This window comes from Triturus cristatus, chromosome 11, assembly GCF_964204655.1.
Source record: "Triturus cristatus chromosome 11, aTriCri1.1, whole genome shotgun sequence".
NCBI lineage: Eukaryota > Metazoa > Chordata > Amphibia > Caudata > Salamandridae > Triturus > Triturus cristatus.
Window position 1 is genome coordinate 1175322850 of NC_140594.1, and position 8326 is coordinate 1175331175.

An 8326-nucleotide genomic window follows, 5' to 3' on the forward strand; every position below is an offset into this window, starting at 1 on the left:
AGTGGCTGCGCATATGAGAGTAACAGTGTCTTTGTCTATCCGTTTCTGGACGACTGGTAGATCAAGGCAGCTACTTTCAGGTAGCGCGCCTGCATTTCACTCAGACTTTCCCTCTCTTACTTCGTTTGGGCCTCCGCACCAACCTCACGAGGTCTGTCTTGGCTCAACGACTGTGTGTCCTTCGGAGGGGAGACACTCTTCGATCCTTCGGAAGGCTCGAGTTCTCATAATCATGCCCTCCCCAACGGTGGGGCCGGTCTCGTCTCTGACGATTGGTTGATCAAGGCATACTCCTTCTCGGAAGCACAAGCGCCCTTCCAGAAGACGTGCGTTCTCTTGAACAAGCTGGGGTTGCATGTCAACATGTCCAAGTCTGTCCCGACGCCGGTCCAGTGCATACAGTACGTGGGGGCCTCCATCTCTATGCTGTCAGTATGCGTGTCTCCTTTGGAGGAGGGACGATTGTCACTCCTTCGGAAGACTCAGGCCCTTATGACCGCTCCATCGACAACAGTGAGGAAGGTGTCTTCGCTGCTGGGATCGATGGCATCATGTATCTTCCTCACACACGGCTGCACATGAGACCACTGCTGGAGGGCTTGGAGGATCAGTGGGATCAGAGGACAGGTTCTTGGGACGACGAGATACGGCTGTCTCTGCATGCTCTTCAGTCGCTGAAGTGGTGGTGTTCGGTGGAAAATCTCCTCAGGGGGGTTTCCTTCCACAAGAACATTCCCACGCAGAGTATCGTGACGGATGTGTCGCTCCACGGCTGGGGAGCTCATTCCGGAGAGTGGTCCCTGTTGGAGTCGGCGTTCCACATGAATTTCCTGGAACTCAGAGCCGTTTACCTGGCATTGAAGGCCTGCCATCCGTCCTTCCAGACCAACTCGCTGCTAGTCGAGACGGACAATACAACCACGATGTATTACCTCAACAAGCAAGGGGGGTCGCGATCGCGCACTCTGTCGCAGGAGGCGCAGGCGATCTGGCGCTGGCTTCTGGCCTGCGGATTGATGATCACGGCCACGCATCTGCCGGGGGTGCAGAATGTTCAGGCAGACGCGTTGAGCAGGCTGCTTCAGGAGAACCACGAATGGGTCATAAACGACGTGGTACTAGGAGAAGTCTTCGCAAGGTGGGGGACTCTAGACGTAGATCTGTTCGCCACCGCCGAAAACAGCAAATGCAGAGACTTCGCATCCAGGTACTACCAGAAGGGGACGCTGGGGTATGCGCTATGGATCGACTGGTCGAACAGCTTTCTGTACGCTTTTCCACCCATTCCCCTGATTCCGGCAGTGCTCATCAAACTGTCCAAGTCCAGGGTGCGGATGATCCTGATTGCCCCGGAATGGCCCAGGAGTGGTGGTTCACGGATCTGCTTCACCGGTCTCTCCTTCCTCACATGCGGCTGCCGTGCAGGCCGGACCTTCTCACGAAGTTCGGGGGGGTGGATTGTGCATCCCAACCTCTCGTCTTTGAGTTTGGCGACATGGCTCCTGAGATAGTGCAATATGGCCATTTGAATCTACCAGAAGATTGTATGGGCATACTGAAGGAGGCTAAACGTCCTTCCACTAGGACTTCCTATGCTTACAAGTGGAGGAGATTCTGCATCTGGTGCAAATCCAAGAACTTTGACCCGACAACTTGTAAGGAAGATTTCATCCTTCCATATCTTTTACATTTGGCACAGTCTGGCCTTAATTTCCACTCCATTAAGGTTCATCTCGCTGCTTTGACTGCTTACAGGAAATGCCCTTCACAGACTTCCTTCTTTCAGATCCCTGTGGTCAAGGATTTTTTGGAAGGCTTGAAGAAGGTGTTCCCTCCGGTCAGACTTCCCTCGCCTTCCTGGGAATTGACTGTGGTGCTTTCCAGATTGATGAAGGAGCCTTTTGAACCTATTCACAAGGCTTCGTTGCAGGACCTGTCCTGGAAGGCGGCGTTCCTAGTGGCCATTACATCGGCCCGCAGGGTGAGTGAACTTCAGGCGTTGTGTTGCCGAGAACCTTATACTGTATTTCATGCTGCTAAGGTTGTTATGCGTACTCACCCTAAATTTCTTCCTAAGGTTATATCTGATTTTCATGTCAACCAGACCATAACTTTACCTACGTTTTTTCAGAATCCCTCTTCTCCAGCGGAAAGGTCTCTACATTCCTTGGACGTGAGGAGGGTGTTGAAGTTTTATCTTGATAAGACCAAAGATATTCGTAGGTCAGACCAATTGTTTATCAATTATGGATCAGTCAGGACCGGTCTTGCTACCTCCAAACAGTCCATCTCTCGGTGGATTGTGTCCTGTATACAGTTGTGTTACCAAAAGGCTAATAAGACCTTAGGGGGTAAACCTAAGGCTCATTCCACCGGGGGCAAAGCTGTCACGACTGCTTTGCTGCGTAATGTTCCGATTGCAGAGATCTGCAAGGCGGCCACTTAGAGGCCGGTCCATACCTTTGCTGCGAATTACTGTCTGGGCTTGGATGCCAGGGCAGATGCTCAGGTTGGGCAGGCTTCGCTGCGAAATTTGTTCGCACAGTAGTGGTATTATTTTGTAGTATTCTCCTCCGCCGTTTTGGTGTGGGGATGGGCTTGCCATTCTATTCACTAGATTATGACTATACACAGAGATCCCCTACTACAGAAGGAATAGTTTCTTTTCTGTAACTCCAGTTCTGTAGTAGGGGTATCTCTGTTATAGTCATAAGCGCCCGCCCTCCTCCCCGGTGGAGAGATAAATATTATTCTAAGGAATGCTACAGGTCTGGCGTGTTACGCCTTCAAAAAGAACTGAAAGTAGAAGGGACCTGCTGTGCATTCTGGGATACTGGAAAAGTTCTGGAAAGTTTTCTTAAAGGCACAGTATCCTGTTCTGAGCCACATAATGGCAGCCTATGGGGCTTGTCTGTCCATTCCTTCCTCTCTATCATTCCAGAGGCTTTTGCTGGTGGAGGCAGGTTTTTCTCTGTAGAAAAAGCTGGGCAGGCAGTGCTGTTTGTGGATGTTGGTGGAATTTTCTAGTTGAAGTACTGGGCAGTGTAGCCTGTGGATATAGGCTGCATTATCTGTCTTTGAATTCTCTCTTAAGTGTAGCTGCAGGTCTGCATGGCTTGACAACTTAAGAGATTATTTTTATTGCTCCGGGGTCCGCGCACATGGGCGGGACTATTCACTAGATTATGACTATAACAGAGATACCCCTACTACAGAACTGGAGTTACAGAAAAGAAACTATTCCTTCTATTGTCTTGGATGGATTATTAGCTGTCCTGGCAATGATACCAGTTAAGATCACAGCAACTCCCCTCAAAGTCACCGACACCTTAAGGTGTCGTTGGTTCAAGCTTCACCCCACTGCTTTTAACAATATTCTTTCTAATAATACTCCAAAGTTGGAGGGCTCAATCGACAGCAGGGTTCTGCAATGTAATCTTTGGGTCGAGTTGACATTAGAGCCCCTTCTCCCTAAGACAGTGGTTAACAAAGGCAGACCTTTCTTACCTGTGACTTCTTTTTTCCACTTAGCTCCTTACTCTGTAGGTGTAACTAAGCGTCTGGAGAGGTTTTGGCAAAGAAATTCTAATCGCTGATACAGTAAAGCATCCGGGAGCCTTGAAAATGTTCACATCGCTTGTCGTGAAGCCTGTGCTGCTTACTTTGATGCCAAAATTCATCATGCCATGAATTCAGCAAAGGAGCTGTTTCAGATAGTTTAATCCTTGTCAGACCCAGCATGCGAGACTCCATCCTTGCTCATTTCCCTAGACAGATACAATAAATTTGCTGACTTCATCTTTGGTAAGGTATTCGGTATTTATGCTTCCATTCTATGCCCCCGTGGAAGTAGGGCTACCCCTTGTAGATGAAAGAGGTTTGGAATCCATCATGGAGTCAGTTAGCTTACTTGACTCACAAAGTTTTGAGCCTCTGCTGAATTCTACTAGATCTGGGTCACCATCTGACCCGGCACCTCCCTGGATTTTAAAACATGGTTGTGAAGCTCTTTCTCCTATATGGATTGATCTTCTTAACATGTCTGTGACCCAAGCCATGGGTCCTGCTTCTTGGAAACCTGTCATGATTGTCTTGTTACTGAAAAAAACCCTTTCTAGAGATGCCCAAGTCTGAAAAATGTTATCCTGTCTCACTTCTGGATTTAATTAAACCGCTGGAAGAACATAAATTCTCAGGTATCTTCTCACCTGGAACTTAACTATGTTCTCTGTGGCTCTCAATTTGACTTCCGCTCCATTCGTAGCACTAAGTCGGTTCTTTTAGGGAGTCATTGAGCATCTCAAATCAATTCTTGATATGCGAGGAACCGCAGTGCTCAACACAGCATTTGACACTGTGTCACATTCTATTCTTCTCAGCCGACTGGCAGACCGTAGAATTAGGGGCTTAGCCCTACAATGTTCTGCTCTTTTCTAAAGGATTGTACTTTTCAGTTTATTTCCAATTCCTTTTTCTCCTTGGTTCATCATGCACCATTTGGTATCCCCTAGGGATCTTCTCAGAGCACCAAGCTCTTCAATATTTGCCGTACCTTTCACAGACATTGTAGAGGCGTTTGGCATTACTGTTTTCTTACCCCCATAACACCCAAATAATTTTCTCCTTGCCTCCTCGAGGGCAGTTTCTGTACCGAGTTGAGGTCCTGCCTATCAGCCGCGGCCAAATTGATGAAAGACAATTGCTTAACATTAAATGGCAATAAAATGTATGTTTTGGTGGTGGGAAATTAGCTACATCTTTGAGGACCAACGAACTGACCTGAGGAATTTAGCCTTGTTCCTACTTCTGTGCTTTTGTCAGGTCATGACCCTCAGGCTGGATTCTCAAATTAATATGGTGCCCGCCACTTGCTTTGGGCTCCTTAAATGATTGCGTACAATTCTGGGGCTTCTCTCCATTTCTGGCAAGAGACCTGTTCTTCACGCATTGATCACTTCAAGCTTGGATTATGGAAATGACATTTACCTGGGAGTCTAAAATTCGCCCTTGAATAGATTGCGAGTTGTGCAGAATGCTGCTGCCCAGGTACTTAAGTGATGTTCCTCGGCATGTCTCAGTCTCAATCAATCTGTATAAGTTTCACTGGCTGACCACAGAGAAATGGGTCAAGTTTAAAGAATTTCGCATATTGTATAGAGCTATGACTCAGATTGCCCCTAAAAGCTTAGTCACCCCGTGTGTTCCTAACTGTCCTCTACATTCAGTCTGGGCTTTGCTTTCATCCCTCAGGTGAAACTGGCGAATCAAGAGGGGGGTTTCCATTAAATACTTAGGCTAGAACTATGAAACGCGCTAACTTTTGGGGAAAGAACCTCTACCTCCTGAGAGCTCTTTTTAAAGAAGGTGAAGATCTGGCTTTTTGAGTTTCTGATGGTGCCCTCTTTAATCTGCTTGTGTTAGTGCTGGGAAGCCGTGCGCTTCATAAATTCAATTCAATTTAAACGGAAACCATGTTGTTGAGCATTTGCATGTTTAGCTATTGCTGGCATAGATGTGGAAAGATTGGCCAAATAATCTGATGGCATCCTGTTAATACTTGTAAAAATGACACATCAAGCCATGATAAGGGGGGTGCCTACAAAGTGGCCCCTTTGTTCTGTAAATGGTTTTTAAAGTGCACGTTTGCCCATAGTGTCATGGCACTTAGTAAAAGCAGATCATAGAATGACATGTCTCTAAGATTTAGGAAATTGATACTGATTCTTCAGTATTGGATCTTTCATAGATTCACATGCTTTACTTATCCCTATCGTTGAGCTGGAAGTCCCACAGGGTCCATAGAGAGCTGGGCAATTTTAAACATGGAAAGACTTCAACATATTCACTGAAGTACCGAGTTCGGATCATTTTAAAAGATCCAAACTTCAGCCACTCAGCAAACAGCTCAGTCCTCACCCTTCTCATCCAGATCACCTCAGCTTATATTTCTACCACGTGTTGTATGTGTTGGGAGTTCCCTGAGATGTGCTCAGTCAGTCACAATTGAGTTGCTTTTTTCCTCATGTCTGAAAGAATAGCCACAATTTCTACGACTTTCTTAACAATGACAAGACTTGAACATGGGTGAATCCTCTAAAAAATTCTTTTTTTCAGACAGCGTGGAACCTGTGGCAGGAAAAGGCTTCACTCTGAAGACCCTCACAGGGGCTGCATATATTGTTTATATCCTGACCACAAAGCAAACTACTGATAAACATGTTGCACCTTTTCTATAAATACTCTATAACGCTGAGAGTATTAAGGTTTAAAAAAATCTAAATCAGCAGAAACTCCCACTTCTGAGGAGGAATATGTGGGCACTTAAGGAGCTCAGGTAAAGCTCCAGAAAGGTTCATTCACACTCTGAGCCTTCTTCAAAAACAGCATCTGAAACAAAATCCAAATCTTCACCAAAAATCTGTGAAAGAAACTGAGGTCACGTCTGAGATAATCATAGTTACTGGGAAAAAAAACATTATAGACAGCCATAAATGATCTTCTGAGCCACCTACATCAAAGAAGAGGAGGTCTCAAGAATCAGACTTGTAAGAAAAAAGTACATCCTTGATGTCGAGGACATCACTATTAGCGTATCCGTCGGATGACGTCCTGTATGTATCACTATGTAATATCACTCTCTCTATCTATATCTAGCACTTTCAATCCCCTCTGTCTACCTGAACTTCCTCTCGACCTCACCCGTTTCTGCCTCACTGCACCTTTTCCATCTGACCCACCCGTATCTCTCCTTCATCTACTTCACGTCTCACTGAACATCATTTTTATCTTTACCTCACCCATCTGTTTCTCTCCATGTCTCTGCTGCCTTACCTCTCTCTCAGCCTTTTCTCTGCCTCACCCCTCTATCTCATTTCTCTCTCTGGCTATCATCTCTCTCCCTACCTCATCTCGCTAAACCCCTTGCTATCTTTCTCTCACTACCTAATCTTTTAATTTACCTCACTGTTAGTTCACCAGCTCACACCTTTACCTCCTCCACCTCTCATTCTACCTCTGGTCCCTTTCCATCACCTCTTTAAATATCATATTCCTTTCTGGCTAAATCTATTTCTCTACCCCTTTTTTCTATAACTTCAACTCCTTTCTCTCTCCTTCTCTAATACACAAACACATATTTCTCTCTGGACCACCTTCTCCATTTCAGCTCACTCCTCCAGCTCAGCTATTGCTCTGAACTTTTTTCTTTGTAGATTTCTCTACCTCGCTATCACTTCTTCTTATATCTCACAACTCACTACCTCTGTATAATCCTCACCTTGCTTTTTCTATTCCATGTATGTCTTGTAAACTTTGTTTTTGCTGTACGCCACATTTCTCCTTCTTCACATCTCTCTCTCTACCTTTCTCTCTTCCCCACTACTCTCTTTACCTGACCTGTTTTTTCTATATCTCTAGTTATTTTGCTATCTGTGTACTTTTCATCTCTTTATTTTTACTCACGTCTCTATGCCTACATCTACCTCTTGCTGCTTTTACCTCTCTCTAGTTCACATTTTTCTACATTACCTTTCTTTCTCTACCTCATCCTTTGGTCTACGGTGCTCCTCTACCACTCTCTACATTTCCTTCTCTCATCTCTCTCTACCACACTCCTAAACTTTACCTATTTCTCTGCCTCTTTTTCGCTACCTAGATCTTCCCTTTGTACCTCTCTTTATGTTTTCCTTCAGGCTTTCTCACCTTGCTTTACTTTACTTCTCTCTACTTCATATAACTTTCTACATCTCCTCTTTTACTCCCACTTTCTCCCTCTTCTTCGCTTCTCTCACTATGCTGTCCTGTTTCTGTACCTGTACATCTCTTGTATTCAGTTCCGTTAAATGTCTCTTACTCAGCTGGGTCACATGTAACTGTCTAGCAAGAGAAATGTCCACGTAAAAAGAAGCGAAGAGGGACAAGGCAGGGAAATAAGAAAATAGGAGAAGGTTTTTTACCAATGGAATGATGAAAATCCTTAGAGCTGCGCTTGGACTTTCACGGTTGCAGTAAATATGCTACTAGTGAAGGGGAAGACATTCAAAGTTGCTCCAAACAAGGAGTTACCATGAACTTAGATTCCAACCCCTCGGGGTTCCAATACTGTGATCTGAAACAGATGCGGATTTAAAGATGCGTTTACTAAGATCACAACAAACATCTTCAAAAATCAGTGAGGTAGAAATTCACCACCAGTGTAACTATTCTTGAAACAGTTCTTGAGTGTGTTTTAACCCCTTCTCCGCTCATGACGGAACCGCTCCGTCATGAGCCACGGTTGCCGTGTGCTCATGACGGAGCGGTTCCGTCACGCCGCGACCGTTGGCGG